Genomic DNA, 18,184 nt, shown 5'->3' with positions numbered 1-18,184 from the left:
GTGTTTTGCTTTTGAAAGGCTTTATTGACAGTATGAGGTGTGAAAATAAGGAATACATGTGGCTGTGCTTTTTATCTCTTCCCCATCTGAGTGTTGTAGCATATAATCTTTAATATGAATGTGATCTCACTAAAATACCAGCTGGTTGAATGTGAAACATTTTCATGTTGTGCATTCTTGATTAATTGTGAACTAGACAGGTTTGAGTAATTAAGATTTTCAGTTTTCTTACTGGGGTGTGCTGGTCGTAGAAAATACAGGTGCTTCCATTTCTCCTTCATTTAAAGGAAGTATAAAAAACTCCCAAACAAATCAAACCCACATGGGCTCATAAGAAATCTGCAAGTGGCATAGGTAAGAAATCACATTTGGCATTTTCATGTGTTTGCTTGCTTAAGCATACCATTATAGCTCTAAGTGTTCAGTATTCACTGCTTTTAACAGCAGTGTGCCTAATTTTCTGTGGCAAGATGCTTGGCTGCAGCTTGAATGAGTTAAAAATGGCAAGTAGCTGTTTTATATATACTGGGCACAAAAAAAAAAATGGAGCATAATGAAGTACTTGTGAAGTGTCCTTAAGGAAGAAAAAGGTCTCTGTGTGGGAGTGTGAGGAAGGATTAAAACTGAGACAGTCGTTAATCCCCTTCCCCTCTTTTTAAAGAAAGGATTTCTAAGTAACACTGGAGAGAAGAATATTGCTAATTAGAAAAACTTGGAGATAAGAGCATATTGGTTAAAACAAGGTTAATAACTCACCCCTTCAGGCTGATTCTGCAAGTAACTTTATCTTGCATAAAATACAGATACTGGTTTCATATTTTCATGTCTGCTTCTTTAGCCTGCCCTCCTCCTTTCCTTTCTCTGTAGAAAACTTTTTTGGCGAGGCTATTGATGCAAATTTGACCTTTAAGTTTTTGACTGAACAGCTCGTGTATCAGGAAATAGCTTAGAATGTGCAAGATAATTTATTGCAGGAATTTGGTGCATTTTATCACTCCTAGAAACTTCCAAGGCCCTTTAAAATTCCATCTCTGTAATCTTCCCCTTTACCATGGGAGGTTCTGCTTTGTCCAGTGTCGGGGCAAGGTGGTGAGGCTGAGAAGGTGGTTGCCTTGTGAGTGAACAGCTAACCAGCAGGGAGGGGGATGTCTGTCTGTCTTTGTCTTGCACCAAGCTGTGTGCTGTGTTAGCAGGTTCCAGCATGGTCTGGCATGAACGAGCAGCTCCCTTGCCCATCTCTGTGCCTGCTGAGCACAGGGTGCAGCCCCCTCCATTTCCTCTGGCTGTCCCCCCTGCCTGCTGCTGCTGCTGCTGCTGCTGTGGCCATATTAATATGGAGCAGCTGAAGTCACTCAGCTGGCTGTGGGCCAGCCTGTGCTGGATGTGCAGCTGGATGTGAGGACCACTCCAGCACACAGGCGGGGATGTGAGCCATGGAGAGGGGCAGCACCAAGGGCACAGGTACGTCTGGTCTCTCTGCCCTGCCATCTTCAGCATATCCAAACCTGCTCTTGACATTTCCTGGATTCTCCTTATAGACTTTCTGTCCCACTGGGATGATTCTGCTTTTCTATGGGTAGGCTGATTTGTAAGCTAATGGTCTGCCTCCATTAAGTCATTAAGCAACCACGCTTCATTAGTGAAAGGCGTGTTCAACAGGCTTGGCTTTTAAGGTCAGTAGATCTCTGTGTAACAAAAAGGCAGGTGTGCACCTCTAAGCACATCATGCAAGCCAAACTTTTAAAAATCATAGCAGGGGGTTCTTTGCACATGATAACTCCTGGTGCAATAAATAGAACTAGCAGCTCAGATTATCGTCATCGTTATTATCTTGAAAGTTTTTGTATTAGCTGTTTCTTTTTTGGAAAAAGCATTTTGCCTAAAATAATGTAGAGGTTACTAGATTTGGGTGGAAAAAAATACATGAAATCTGAAGTTATCTTGACAGGGATTTCATGTCTTAAATTGATAAACCAGTTTCGCAGGCAAAGGACTGGTATTTCTCTTTGTTTGTAATCTTTTTTACTTGGGTGTAAAGAGACTGTGGTGAAACACTAACTGGGTTTACTACAGTAGGTAATGTGCTTTTTCCTGAAACAATGTTTGTCAGCTTCAGAGAAAGCAGTTCCTCATAATCTTTTTATGAGTTCTCCTCCAGAACTGCAAGTGTAAACAGAAGGGTGGATGTTTGAAAACACACCACAAAAAGCTAGCAAAAAAGCTCCAATGGGTTTTGCTTCCTTAGAACATATAGCTTGAAGGAGAAAAAAAAATTCTTGTGGGGATTTGATAACTATCTAGATTCTCATAACTGCCTGAAAAAGCTTAATAAACAATTGTAATTCAGTGTTTGCTAAAGCAGTAGCTTTTTCAAACTTCTGTGCTACTGAAATGATTGGTGTTTATGTTTAAAACTGTGACTTCTAGTTTATCAAGGCTGCTGCAAAACATTTTGCTACATCTTGGTGCAGTAGATCTGGAAAGTGCCTCAGTCCACACTTTTAAGAAAAAGTATGAAAGGTAAAGGGAAAAGAGAAACTGTGTTTTGGAGATGCCCTGCACACTTTTCCTCTCTCCATGTGCAGAACAGGCTTTTCCTCCCTCTTGCATCACCTGTGTTAAAGAAATTTCTGTGAGATAATGTACTGTTCAGAGATAATTGGTGTTCACTCTTCAAGTGAGAAAATGTGAAACTGACCTTGGCTGCTATCATGTTCTGGCTACTGATGTTCTCATACTGAAAATGAACTTTTGCACCAGTTCTGCTTTCAGGAGTTGTTGTACTGACTTGGCATTAAAGGAGGAACTTAGCCCTGACTGTGCTTTCAAGCTCACTCAACAGTAGTAAACACTTACATGAAGATCTTTGTTCTGTGTTTTTGTTTTGGTTTTCTGTTTGTTTTGGTTTTTAATTGTAGACTTTGAGATCTGAGATATTTCTTGATTTGTGTAAATTCTAGTGTTCCATACATGCAGTTTTATCTGTATCTGCCTTTTGTTTTATAAGGCTTGCTCAAGCACTTTCCTCTGGTGCATATAACTATCCAGTTAAAAGCATTGGAGAATAATTTGCAAAGTATGTTCTGAATGGCAAATCTCTATAACAGCCCATATGAAATACAACCAGGATTTCTTATTTAAGTGTTAGGATCTGATGGTAATACAAAATGAGAATATCTGTAGAGAGAAGTGAAATAGTTTCCAGTCACTTATTTCAATACTTTCTGTGTGCTTAATAAAGAAAAATGCAGAATATTAAATGTCCCAGAGAGGACTGGGGAAATGACAAGGTTTTCCACCTTTCCAGTCTGTCAAATTAGGTGGCATAAAACTGAGTTTGAGCTCTCTTGTGGTTTTAATTGTTTTTCTGTGTGCATACTTCTCCTTCTGTATATGTTTTTTCAGTACTTTTTTAGGAGTATCAAGAGTATCACTTGTGCTTTATTACAAATAGTTTGTGTACTCATGGCACAAATCCCAACCTCTTTGCTTCACCTCAGTATGAACAAAAACTTTTTGTTTATGCTCTGCTCTAATCCATAGCTATTGAAGTAATTATTTATAGCTCTCAGATTAAAATTTCCTGCTAAAACATTGACATAATTCCTGTTGAAGTATTTCTTAGCCTTTCATAATCTAAGACAAAGGAAATGCATTGCCTGACAGGAGTTGGTGCTTTCTCTTTCCTTTTGGTTGTTTACAAACTTGTTTTTATTCCACATGAGCAGGATGACAGTGACAACATGGGTTATTCTTTTCTAGCACATCCCTAGTAAATAAAATAGATGTATTTCCTACTGACTGACTTTTTTTTCCTTTTTGACTTCTGAAAAGCTGAGACTTGGTTTGCTCTTGGAGCTCCTGCTGTTTGTGCTGGGCTGCTAAATGTCTAAACATGGGCTGAAGCTGTGGTGAAAACAGCAGCCTATAACCAACATTTTGGAATTTGCAGGTGTGGACAAGGTATCTTTGAGATTGCTGTGCTACTTTTGGACCTGCAGGTAATAGCAAGAATAGTCTTGCATTCAGATGGTATTTCAGAAAAATTCCTTGCATGTGACGTGAAAGAGAATGAGCAGTTGTGTAAAACAGATGCTTGAATGTTTTTGCATATGTGTTGGCCACTGAAGGACCCTCTACAGTTTACCAAATGTATGAAATTTGCTCAAATTAATAAAGCTTCTTTTTTGGTAATACATTTGTAGAGCTGCTGGTTGTGCTGCACAGAATGGGAGAGGAGTTCTAAAAACCCAAATGGCCAAAGAGCCTTTTTTTCTCTTTTTGCTAACACAGTTAGTTCAACCCATTTTTATAATAATAAGAAATGTTTTCTGTGCTTACTAAAAAGGATCTTCAGCTTTGTATGTGGCTTAATTTTTAACTCCTTGAACTATTCTTGCTTTTATCAAGACCAAGATTATAATTGGAAAAAAGGAATACAATGCTCTACTGTCACTGGTACATACTGCAGTGAGCCTCAGCAGTATTGAAACATCCAGTGTAATTCTGATGTTTCACTCAGTTCTTCACCATTTTTAGAGGATTCCCTCCACCCCAAGACTATTTCTTTCATTTAAATTCTTTGTCTGTTATCATTTAGTCTGAGGAAGACAGTCATCCTTATTAACATGAAACTGAGGTCATTTTGATGTCATTCTTCATAAAGAATTTAAATTTCTTTGCAACAGGACACTACTGAGAAAACTGACTCTTTAAAATGAACTACTTTATTTGCATTGTAGTTTCAGCTGGGCCTTTAATCGAAGGCAATTCAGTTAAGCTTCAGTCTGTGAAACTGATTATCATTTTTTTCTGAGTAGCTGGCAGTGTGATCAATATTTCTGTGGCTTAGTATTCTAATAGTAATGGCAGCAGTGAGGAGATGAGGAATTGAGGCACTTGCCAAAAGTAGCAGTCAGCTTCTTCTCTAAATGGCAGCCAGAGAGCTAAACTACACCAAGAGCAGTCACAGTCCAAAAGAAACACATCAGTAACAGTTTAAAATCACAGGGCCACATCCTGATGGCATCTTTTGTTTTCCTAATGGAAGAAGTGTCGTCAATGTGTCATTATGCCAGTCCTAGTCACCCATTTTTACAAATTGGTAGCAGAAGACTTCTAAGATTCCTTTGTTGGCTCTGAGATGTAGGACACAGCTAATTAGCAAGCTCCTTCATTTGAAGCGTCTTCATTAGAGATAATGCCTAATCATGGTTAATGACAGTATTTATTATAATAGTGGATAGTCTGGAGCTGCATCAAATAGTGATTTGTTACTCAATGCTGCTGGATAATGAGGTTGTTCCAGAATCACCCCGTCCATGGTTATTTTCTTGCAGGAACATCTTGTATTTTGGGATATTCTGACTCCTTGCCATGGTTGCACTGATATATCTTGATCCTTTCTTGGACACATAAGATTCCCAGATGATACAAGCTGTCACACTCTTTCCTAACTCCTCCCCAAAATGATTCAAATGTTTATTTTCTGCCCCACACCAGGAAATAGGACAGTTCTCGGAGATCAGCTGTTCTGTCTTGCAGAATGTATAAAATAGAGGCAACATTTTCTTCTTTGTTTTCCTTCACAGATGATGTGGGTTATCTCCAGGCAAGACTAACCTTAGGCTTGTGAGATGCTGCAATGGCAAAACTTCACTGTGCAGAATTCAGCCATCCCTTTTTGCTGCACACACCCAGTCATTACTAGTGTTTTGTTTAGTTTACACAATTATCTTATGTAGATAAAACGAGTTACTTTTTGTAAATGTAATTTAATAAGCATTTGCACAATATGGCATGGCTTAGATGACCCTTAATCACTTGTGATTCAACTTGTTATATGAGAAAATTTGCCAGTACTTATTTTATGGAAAACACAGAAATGAAACTTTAAAATTAAGCTGTATGTTAGCACAACTGCATCCCTCAGACAACTGTGTGTCATGTTGAGCAATGCTGGGAGGACAGTTGATTGCAGGAAATCTAAAAATACTTTGTATAAGTTCATTGCCTCAGACACACTTGAAGTGACTGGAAACTCAAATGTATGCTTGTTAATATCCCACAGCTTGCAGTTCCAGGGTTTGGAACAGAGAGCCTCTATGGAAAAAGCAGTGAAACTTTGAATTTGCATTTAGAATAATGTGCTTAGGCAACATCAACTGTCTCATCCTGTGCAGAGTTACTTTGCAGTTTCTCTTTCCCCCTGTAAACATCTGGGATTGTGATAATGCTCCAGATTACCTTGGAAAAACAACAGGACGTTACACTTGCAGGAAATCAATTGTTGTTCTCCCTGTCCTCCCATGATACATGTCTGCAAGTGTGTGTGCACCCATGCACAGCTGCAGGGAGATTCCTGGAGGATGAGCAAGGGCTGTTTTCTTTATGATCTGAAGAGGCACCTCTGATCAAGTATAAATAAATACAACCAGCTTTCCCTTTTAAGTTGGAATCTTGAAGCCAGAGTATCCAAGATGCAGCCACATGCAGTCTGTGCAGACATCCTTCCTGCAGATGGCCTGGGGAAATTGTGGTGCAGGGAGGAGTTCAGTGGGTGGTGAGGTGTGTGCCACCCCAGAACTGCTCAGGTCTTGGGGGTGCTTAATCAGTTTTCCCTCTTCTTGCAGGTCTGTTTCTTCCATAGTGTTTTGTACCTGGAACAGTTTGCCCTATACATATGTCTTGTCTCTGGTTTTTGCATGTACTTCAGTGCTTCCCCCTCTTCTCACTGTACTTTGTGAAACATTTCAAGTGTGTTTTTAATAAGTAAAATTAATGAGACTGCTCTGCTTTTCTTTTTGACTATAAATTTATACCATAAAATCTCATGTAGTTTCAATTCATATGTTAAGGAATGACTACTCAGTACTCTTGGAACAATGGTTGAAATCACTGTCTTACCAAGTGCTGGTAATTTATAATTGTAAAATCATGTTGTTTCTGGTGTATGCATACCATATCTCTGTATGTAATAATGTACAACAGAAATTAGGGGCAGGAGGCAGATTCCAAAAAAAGATGTTATCCTTTCTTTTCAGCCCTGAATGTGCACTACAGAGATTAGAAGATATCACAGGTTGGTTATTAGCAACATCTTGGGTCTGGAGCTCACTCTGCTAGAGCTCTGCTGCCTCTGAAGACTTGTCCAGGCCAGCTTTTTATTTTGACTACTAGTAAGACAACACCCTGGAGCTCCTTGCTCCTCAGCTGCTCTGTCCCCTGGTGATGGTGGCTCCCTGTGTGAGAGAGCTGCAGGGGGGTGAAGCAGCACGAGTGGCCAGGCTTTCTTGCTCTGCTGCAGTGAGTTTGCCAGCCTGTGTGTAGGTGTGTGTGCCCCTGGTGTGCTGCTGCCCAGGGAGGGTGTGTGGGGCTGGGCAGGCTGAGATTTGCCTCCCTGCCATGGTCCTGGCCATGCAGCCAGTGCTGAGGTTTGTGGTTCTGAGCTGCAGCCACTGCAGATCCTGTAGGGGAGGTTTGAAAGCAAGCTGGCCTGAGGAGCACCTGCACTTTCCCAGGACGGACTCTTTTAAATATGCAAAATTACAAAAACACCCAAACAACCCCAGTCCTGTACGTAATGTGGTCAGATGTCCACCTCCAGAAGCATTTTCTCATCTTTAAAGTTTTCTGTGGGTGTAAGTTCCAGTGCAGCTTCACACTCTGCTTCATCATAATGAAGTCAGAAAGAAATTACTGTCAGGTGGGAAGATATTTCTTAAAGCCTTCTTTCAACATTTGCACCTATTGCAATGCCCTGGTTAGAAGTGTGGAGCAACCTGAAGGTTCTGACCCATGAGAAATGTGCCAGAAATAGCATGTTTTTATCACCCAAAATGACTTGTCAGGCTTCAAGCATTATTATGGTCTTGCATTCCAAGCCTGAGATAATAATTTCCTGATATGTGGCAGTAATTGGAAATATTTTTAAAATTATTTTTGTAATTGCAGATCCTACTCCACAACAAATCACTATTTCCTACTTGTCCTGCACTGAAAATCAGTTTCTTCCTGTCTTTCACTCTTCTCCATTCACTGTTTGCTTGCATGTTCATGCAATTTTAAGATGCCTATCTTGCACTAGGAGAAGGTTTTAGGACCTTGGTGATCCACAAGAATAACCAAATCCAGCAATTGTATGATTCTATCACTTGGTTTCTATCAAAAGGAAGGCAATTTCTTAATTTAGTCTTAGTCTATTCTGAATGATGACCTGCATGCATGAATTCTTACCTTCTGCTCTCTCTATCCCTCTTCCCCATTCCAGATCCTCCAGGAAAATGAGCAGAAAGGTGAACAGTGACTTGATATGTTTGATTTTTTAATTTATTTTTTTTCAGGGTAACATCTTTTCCCCCTTTTTTATCCTCTGAGCACTCTTGGTGATTCACTGGTCTTTCACCATAATGAGCAAGTACCTGGTGCTCAGGCTGGGTCTGGTCAGCAGCACAGTGTGTTTATTTCTGGCCATGTTGTACCTTTCTGTTGAGAATAACAAAAATTACTGTGGGATAAAAATGGTCCCACTGATAAATGGGTGACAGAAAGCCAATAAATCCTGTGCTCTGCTATTAGAAATGAATTCTCTCATCCTAATGCAGCTCCCCTGGGCTTTGTGTGGCTCTTCTACCTGAACTTAGAGTTGCTTTAATCTAAATGACAATTTTATAGAGCATCACACAAAGACAGGAAACAAACTTCATATAAAGTTGGTCTCTTGTTGGTTTTTTTAAATTTTTTTTTGAGAGTGCAACTCACACGTTTTTTGACTTTTCATTTAATTAACGTTTTGGATCCTATGAAAACTAACATAATAACATCAGGAATCTTATTACAGATAGACCATCCAATGAATTTCAAAGCTTTAGGTTGCCTAACACCTTCCATTATAGTATTGTCTTAGCTAAATCATGTTTTAACTGGTTGTGCTAATGACTTTTGGTCCTGGATATCTGTTGTAAGCTGTGTGTGAGAAAAGGAGCAAAAATGAGATAATTGCTGGTTTGTTTAAGCAAGATGTCCTTCTTTGTCCTCTACCCCTGTTAAATTGTTTCAGTAGCAAGGCTGAGAGACTCTGGAAGTGATTTTCAAAAAGTTTGGTGGGTTTTTTTTGTTTTTTTTTGGTGGGGGGTGGGGTGGATGGGAAGGAAAATCTTGGTCTCAGAAGGAAGAGACTTTTGGAATATTGTTCAAATTTGAAAACAATAGAAAGTTCCTGGATGGGACAGAATTAAGTATTTAAGTCTATTAACAGCTCAGCAGTGTAAAGAGAGACACTTCTGCACTGTGAATGTTACATGCTTACAGAGACCAGCTAACAGCTGCCCATTCTAGGTGGGTTTCAGTGTTATGCTAGTGGCAGAATAATAATAATAATGATAATAACACTTTTAAAACCGATATTTGATACTTTAGATTAATTGAAGTATTATTAGAGAGTTATCTTTCCCCTTCTCTTTGTAGCCAAGTCACAAGCATTTTCCCTCCACTCCTCTGTCTTGTCTCCTTTTCATCAACTCAGTCATTTTGTTGAAATAGTGAAAGAAATGTTGACTTGTATCTAGAGTTTTGATTTTGAGAATTTTAAAAACTGTATGACAATTGTATATTCTATTCTGAAGGACTAATATATATTTGGGTAGCAAGAGTAAATTATTTATAAGTCTTTACTTAATTATTTGGACTAGAGCTGTCTGCCTTCACTTTGGGATGTGCAAAGATGATATGCTAAAAAAAGAACTGCTTGAATTGAGTGTGCTTGTGGAAAAGTAGGGCAGAAAATGTACATGTTTTCAAAGATATGTGTTTTGTCTGGAATGTCAAATTCCACAAAGTTACTTTTTGGTATCTTAATGTCTTTAAAAAATGGTTGCTCAGCAAAGCAAGAGTCACAAGTCAGATCCTGGCTTCTGCTTGGCCAACTGAGTCAGTGGCTTACTAGGCAGGTAATTTGGGCTAACAAGCTCCAAAGCCTTATTGCCCTGACATTGCCATGCTGGTTTTCCCATTCTGCATCTTCATTTTAACTGAGTGTTCTGGCAGTGGAGTGAGATGCATTCAGAAGAGTTTGGGATGCTTGGCACAGCAAAATGAGCTGATAATCAGGGTTGTAAATGTGTAAAGCTGCTTCATATCAGTTGTGTTAGTTGTGTGTGTGTGTTTAATATTCAGTTTTTCTCATTACCCTCATCTCTCAAATAGAACAAGTTTTATCTGTTTGTGCCTTATGTTACTTTGAGGTTGGATGTCCAGCTTTGGTGAATGAAGGGCATTAATTACTGTAGGATTTTTATATTGGTGACAATAAAACAGGCAGGGGGCTGTGCTTTGTGAGCTCCACTTGGTGGTACCTGGGGAAGAAGCTCATACTTCACAAAAGGCAGCTACTGATCCTCTGGGAAGCTTCAAGATTTTTCCACTGTGATATTTATCAACTGCAAACATGTAAATGGTTGTATGTAAACTTCATGCTCTCTATGAGAATTATTGTATGGGATGTATGGCATATGTATGTCAAATTTAACAATGGAATGTGTCTCATAACCTGCTGGATTGAAGTGACATGAATTTTTTGACTTTTGGAGCTAGCAGTGTTTTCTCTACACAGTTCCTTTTAACCTGTGGGGTGGGAGCTGTGCCCAGTTTTGGCTGCTGTGCCTGGCAGTGAGTCTGTGCAGGAGTGACAGCAGAGTAAACCGGTTAGCATGATTGATACTGAGTGTCAGGGGACTGCCATAATGGGCTGCCATTGAGACTGCATTGTGAAACCACACACGGATGAGGTAATCTCATTAGATGATTAAAACCTTCATTGAGGCTACCAGATTGCAGAGCTTTCAGTTGTATTGCTGTTGGGAGCTGATGCTAAATAAGTGCAGTGCTCTCCTTGGAGTGATGCTGAAATGGAGATCTTGCTGGGTTTTTCTCCTGGATAATAGTTGCAGCAGCTGGAGGCTGATGAAGGATGCTCCATCTTTCTGTGCTTTAAAGTAAGGTTCTGTGTGATGATGTAGATTTCTCTTAAAATCATGGTCAGCCCTGTGCTAGTTTTATCATGCTTTGCTGTTCTTTGTGAAATTCTGCACTGTTAATGTTGGGAGGATGTGCTTTGGGGTATCTCAGTGGTGTTTTTCCTGCAGGTTGGCTTTGCCTGTGTGATGAGGTGTAGTGCAAGTGTCACTCCTTGTCCTCTTGCCTGTCCTGTTTGCAAGCAGGTGGCAGGCAGCACATGCTCACACCAGAGCTGGTGCTGCACAGAAACCCCACCTGGCTTCCTCACATGCTACTGGCTCTAAGGAGCCCATTGAAAACTGAATTTCAAATTAGAATTACTATGCCTGATGATAGTCCTATGCTATAGTCCTATATTATGCCTGATAAGTCTTATATTTGAACTTTGCTTTTGCTAGCAAGCTACAAAATCTCTTATTCTGGATCTCCAGTGTTACAATATTTGTAATGAAAGGGTTATTAGACCAGAATTATGGAAAGTCAGGACTGCTATTGTGATCCTGGTAGTGACCACTCTTGTGTATAATCAGATCATTCTGTATTAAAAAATAGTCCAGTTAATCTATTGGGAGCTTGGATACAAACAGAAGAAAGATTTGTAACTTCCATTGTGTGTCCTGCAGTTTGTCCATTTGTTTTGCTTACAGAAAGTGCTGTATGACACTAATAAGCACGTCCAATGAGACAAAAGCACAATATTCTATTTTTTGGCAAGGGAACCCCAGCAATGCATTATCTTCTGAATTCTGTTGTCAAATGTGGTTTATTTATTTAGCAGTTCTGCAAGGAAGTCTAGGAGCTATTTTGAATCTGGTGTCAGAAAAAAAAAATTAAAAAAACAAAACAAAAAACAAAACAAAAACAACCCTCCCCCAAAAAAAACCACCAAAACACCAAAAATTCACTGATAATCCAACTATTCCATGTATGTGAAGAAATGGGGTGATATACATGAAGAGACATTCTCTATGAAGAGAATGTTCCTTCATGTGTATTTGACAAAAAATAAAATCACAAACTTGTGCAAGTTACAACAGGTTACAGACACCAGTATTGTGTGGATTGTGATCTGCAGAGCAAATGCACATCATGTTTTCAAGTTTAATTTTACCAGCTTGCTAAAAATGATGATAGGAGACATCAATCATTTTGTGATTGATTTTAAAATCCGGGGTTATAGTGGCTATTAGTGATAGGCAAATTAGAGGTAGGCCAATAATTTACATGCATAATCAAGTAAAGTTTCCTCAAATACCAAATACTTTGGAAAATAAACTTCAGCTTGCTCTCAAGTAGGAATTATCTCAAGACCTCCTTTTCTGAGACCTTGGTGAAGTCTTGATGCTTTCTGAAATATTTGGGGCTACTCTATTAATGGCACTGCCTTGCAGTTACTTTTTACCTTAAGGGCAAAGCCAGGCCTTGTTATGCAGCTGTATTTTGCAAGTGAAGGACCTGCTCCTCTGCACAGAATATAAAATTATGGAGTGTGTCCATGAAACAAGGCAAGTGTTTTGATTATGAGAGCAGAAAGCCTCCTTTGTTGATATGAGTGCAGCCCTGCTTACTCTTCCCAGAGCATCTCCTGTGAATGGAGGAGAGAAAACCACAAATGAGAGACCTCACAAGGCCCTTTCCAAAGGGAATGAGTTACTGATTTTACTTCTCCATGTAGCTTTCTTCTTTCTGCATGTGGAATGTTCTTAGAAAATGATCTCTGGGGGTGATACCTCAGTCCTGCTGGCTTTTGGAATAGATAAGTGACTTCAGGGTCATCAAGACAGAGTGCAAACTAGGGAGATTAATCCCTGATTGTATTTGTTAGTCTGCCTTTCTTATTTAAAATTTACATCTCTTTTTCTGCTTATGTAGGCTAGTTGTAAAATGGCTGAAAAAAATCCATAATCTCTCTTGCTTCAGATGTACTTGTTTCAATTCTGTATCTGTAAACTGAATCTCTGGAAAACAACTGTAAATGACATGTCTCCAAACACCTCTCCTGACTGAAGTGAGGGGAAAAAATATTTTTAATGTCACTTTTTAGATAAATGTTGTATAGAGTGGAGAATTGGAGTCTAGTGCCTGAGCTGTAGCAGAAGAAAGGGGGATAAGACTAAAAAGTGCAGTGGAAGATCTAGGTTACCCAGAATGTTTTTTTGATCCTTATTCTTTGTTCTTAAAGAAAACAAATAGTGTTTTTTCCACTGGCTAAAATTCTGATGATGATAATTTGTGCTTTGCCCACCAATTTCCTTTTACTGTAAGAAATCTATATCTGCTGTTTCTTTGTTTCTTTTTCCTTGGGTTAAGCCAGGTGATTTAAACTTCTCAATTGTCTGTGTCTATGAAATGTTCAGGAGTTATTTTGCTAGGCATGAACCAACTCCTGAGCCATCTTTTTTTTTTTTTTTTTCCAAGAAACTTTCCACATTTCTTAAAATAGTGTGTTCACAACATATTTTGCTCCACTGTTTCGTGCTGTTTTCTTCCTTCCCACCTCCCATAACAGCCTGGTGGGTGAACCCAAGCAGCAGCTCATGATCTACCTCTTTGCTGTTTCTTTTGTAATGTGTTTGCTGAGCTGGCTGGCCTGCCTCCAAAAGTGCAGAAGTGTGTTTATACATGCAGCCTAACAATAGTATCATAACACCAATTTGTTTTACCTGGGCTGGAAATAACAATCTAAATATTGTGAATCAAAGAGAAAGCACTCATTTGTATATGCCTCTCTACCCTGCCAGCTCATTTCTGTTGAGTGTGATAAAGTCACTGAAACTTTTCTAACATTCTGTGGGAATTTTGTCAGTTCTGTCAGGATGATGTGATACCTCTTTGAAATGCTGAGAGAAGTTCAGCTGTAGCTTCTCCCCCAAGCTGCATAAGATGCTGCCAGGCAGAAGGTGATTAATTTATATGTCTGATTCAGGCACAAGGTATTGCAGAAAATCATCTATCCCTGCCACCATTGGGAGGAATTCATAGTATAGCAAACCATTAAACTGTGAACCATTAAGCTATGCTTTTATTGTTGTGTTTGAGCAGAGTTGTAAGAGGTAAAAAGCATACAATAAATACTGATTATGCTTATTTATTAGTCATGAAGTCACTAACAAACTGATTGATCAACATGTTTTGGTTAAGGTGCCAAGCCATTAAAATAAGTGTTTTTTATTGTTACTTTGATTTAGCGACTTTCATCACCAAAATAACTTTCCTCTGGATTGAAACAATTTGGATTGTGTCCATCAGTAGCAGTATTTGTACTATTCACATGCCATGGAGCCTCATGTTTTAAAGTTTATGTTTTTGACCCTAAGCACTCTGGCTATATCATCCCATCATCCCATCCTCAAAATCTGCTGATCTTCACTGGGTGTAATTTTGCTTTAGTAAAATCTGAGTTGACTTGCCCAATCTGCTGGAATATATTTTATTATAATGAAAAATTTTTAAATGGGAGTGTAAGAATGGATGTTCTGGCCACTCTGGCACATCAGCTTGCTACCAAAAGTGAGAATGCTTTTGTTTCCATGTCACTCAGCCTTGTGCCCCTCTGCCTGCTGAGCAGAACTGAGTGCTCTCAAATCATGTAGCAGAGCAGTGAAGTGGCACCTGCCTGGCTGGAGCTGACAGCAGCAGCACAAATAAAGTGACATTAGTGGTGTCTTGCCTGTGCACTCAGTGACAGTGAAGGTACAGTCACTCTACATCACTGATTTCCAAAATTCTGGTTTGACGTTGTTATTGCTGGTCTTAGTTTGTCTCTTGTGATTCAAGTTGTGAATAAGCAGCTTCACCTCTGTGACTTTCTGTTCAAATTTAAATCATCAAGTCAGCTGTGTCTCTAACTAGATTCACAATAATAATGTTATATATAGGTTTAGGAGGTGAAAAATACAATGGTGGGAATATTGTGCACGATACTGTACAAAATGAAATCTTGTTTCTGATTTCACGCCTCTTGCTCTTGTCTCATGGCTCTTTCCATTTCAAGGACTGAAGAGTGGTCGTTGTTACAAATAGAATACAATTTTCAATGTCATGATACAGAGACTGAACAACAGCCAGTGCTATAGCAAATCATTATTACTTATTACATTATTATGAGTTATTATTACCCATAAGAGGCTCCAGAATTAAAAGGGTTAAGTTAGGAGCTGAAATAAAGTACCTGCTGAATTAAGTTGTTTTGTCCATTTGAGGTTATCCGCTATTAAAAATATTTTGAAACTTCTGCATGTGTACCTTATAATTCTGTTAGATGACAAACAAAATGTAGAGAAAAACATGTTTTTCCCTCTCCACAGTCACATTGTTCCTGAAGTGCTGGCAGTGGAAAGAGCTTCCAGTCAGTAAACAAAGTGGATGCCGTTTAGGTGTATAAGAAAGACAACAAATAAAGTAGCAAGGAGTCCAGTTTTAGAGTTTCTTTCCTGCCTGTTAGTTAAAAATTAAACACTTTTATAGCAAATGAAACCAGTTATGAAACTCTCACAAAAAAAAAAGAGGTGGAAAAAACCAGTTGGATAATGCAGTGCTTGCTTTTCATGTCAAAGAGCAGAACGTAAAAATGTGAAGTACTTTTCAGACCAGATAAGGTAAAAGGTAACACTTGAATCTGCTCTAAACTACCAAAATAAATAATAGAAATCTGATGGGGTTTAAATTCTCAGAGCAGTGTTGGTTGTTTAATGGTAGATTTTTTTTTCTTTCAAGTATTTTTAATGTTTTTCTCTATTCCGTGATGTGATCTGATACCAACGAAGGAATGAACAATCTCACTGTACTGAGCAAACAGCAGGCTAATTGTTCACTTTTTATTGAGTGCACAGAGGAGGAGAAGAATAGTTTGTGGTGAGATCAGAAATTTTTGTTTTCCATGAATCTCTTAGTTACTCATCAGAAGGATGCTGTTATTAAAAAGAACGAGAACAACAACCTCCACAAGGATAAATGCTTAAAAGAAGAAATCCTTCTTAGCAGTAGAAGGTGGAGATGAATGGTGATATTTAAAATGCCTTGAGTCTGTGGGCATTTCCTAGATTACAAGGATGATCTTACAGAGCCTTTTGCCTCATCTTGTTCTTTATCCAGAGAAATGCCTGGCAGGGGAATGCATTTTTAGTGAATTTAACGTTGAAACCATGCCACTTAAATTATTTATCCTTAGATTGTACTGAATATGTTTGTGTTCATCATCTGTCCAGATGCACAAAGCATGACTTTTCTTATGCTTAGATGAAGCCTTAGATGTGGGATGCTTTTAACTGAGCTAAATGTGAAACACTGGACATTTGGTAAACTAAATGCCCTTTGTCTGGTAGGTGGTGAGATGCAGGGAGCTGTTCAGCTGGAGCTGCAGCACAGCTGTGGCATCTGCCCTTGGAAATGAGGGCTAAGAAACAAGTTCCTCCTTTCATAAAACAGCTACAGAAAGATATTTTTATTTTTCTCTGTTTGATTACTTTTTGTCATATGATATTTACAGCAAAAGAGTATTAGTCAAAATGACAAGAACTGTTGAAGAAAGATTTCACCCAGCAATTGTTGAAGGAAATGCTTAATTTTTAGAGACAATGACATAAAGCTTCCTATCTTTTCACTTACTTAAACTTAGCATCCAAACTGAATTCAAGGTGAGTCTGGGAAGAAGCATAATTATATCTGACACCTTCTAGTTATTTTCTTTTTGCTTTTCCCCTCTCAAACATGCTAACTCCCTGTTTTTTTAATTTTCATTTTATTTTGAATGAAGGTTTCATGGACCCTGGGGGTTGGCCATTGTGTGAATGCTAACTACATAAAAATAGTCATGGAGCCAACCTTGCTTCCTTCTCAGGGTTTATCAGTTGGAAGCATCTTCTTTTTATCCCATGTGTAAGCAAAGACCTCTCTGGATTGATGATTTGATCTGTATAATGGAAAATCTAGGCAGGATATCCTTTCTCTGTTATTCCTTGGTGTGATGGCATCAGGTTGTGTCTTAAAATGGGGGAAGGGAAGAGGAGGATCCTATTTGCAGACAGAGTGGTATCAAGGGACTCCTAAACTGCAAGCTGGCTGAGGATCTTGTATTTACTTTCCTTGTTGAACTCTTTGTGCTTCAAGCTCTCCTCTAACATGTCAGTGGTGGCTGGTGCTGCTGTCCCCAGCTTGCTCTTGTGCTGTTTGAATGTTTTGTGTTTGGAAGTTGTTGTTGGATACCAAGGGCTGTGAGGGGCTTCTCTGTGGTTATTTTGAGCTCTAGCAGACCTTAATGAAATACTGCATTGACGAGGTAGATCCAGTGTTACCCTGCAGAAATGCAGTGCCTGAGCTTCCCCTGCCAAAAAAAAAGAATGTTTCTATTGTAATTCCATTATTAAAATGCCTGTGGAAAAGGGCAGTGCCTAATGTGCAGAAGAGGTGCAGTGAATGCTTGATAAAGTGTGTGCATGGGGTGGCAAGCATACTCAGAATTGTGTTGGAACATTAATAATGTTGGAAAGTTATTATGACCTATTCCATGTCATACTCATAGCTTGAATTTTTTGGTGTTTGGAAGGCAGAGGATTTCACCAGCCCCTCTGATTGCGGGAGTACCTTGGGTTTGGTGTGCTCAGGACCAGGGGTCTGTGTAAAAATGGCACTGACCCTTTATCCCACCCTTCCTTTGTGCTGCAAACCCAGTGCAGCTCTGGCACAAGAGGTGAGTCCCTCTCTGAGTTGGTGCTTCTGTTCTTCTGTGACCTCTGTGTGCTGTGGTGTAACCACAGAGGAGGAACCTGGGACATGATTGTGGCTTTGCAAAATAATAATCAGCAGGTACTCGGGGTGCAAGGCAAAAAACATTGTAACTAATAAAAAGAAATGCTGTAATTGCCTGTTTGGACTTTGGAATCTGTAACTCTCCAGTGCTTGTGCCAAGCTGTTGGTACAATATAAAGCACATGAATTTTTTACTGTTATTGGAGATATGTGTGGGATCATTGCTTGGGCTTTTATGTGAGGAATAAAGATCTTTCCTTCTACACCACAAAATGCATCTTGGCTACTTAGAGTTAGCAAAAGTCCTTTTTGTCTTAGCAAACTGACCTGTGACTTTCCATCACCACAGATCAACTGCAGTGTTTAATTGGAGGCTGGCATTTATTACAAGGAATGCCTTCTGATTTTATGGGACATATGCCTA

The 18,184-nt window shown here is 39.2% G+C and overlaps 1 protein-coding gene across 8 annotated transcripts in view; it reads left to right on the top strand.

Annotated features, from left to right (window-relative positions):
* GAB1 (GRB2 associated binding protein 1) overlaps window positions 1-18,184 on the top strand; it is a 94,304-nt gene that overhangs the window by 25,728 nt on the left and 50,392 nt on the right. The window lies entirely within an intron of this gene.

This window comes from Erithacus rubecula (genome assembly GCF_903797595.1).
Source record: "Erithacus rubecula genome assembly, chromosome: 5".
NCBI lineage: Eukaryota > Metazoa > Chordata > Aves > Passeriformes > Muscicapidae > Erithacus > Erithacus rubecula.
The sequence above is the reverse complement of the archived record's forward strand: the minus strand, read 5'-3'. Positions and strand labels throughout refer to the sequence as shown.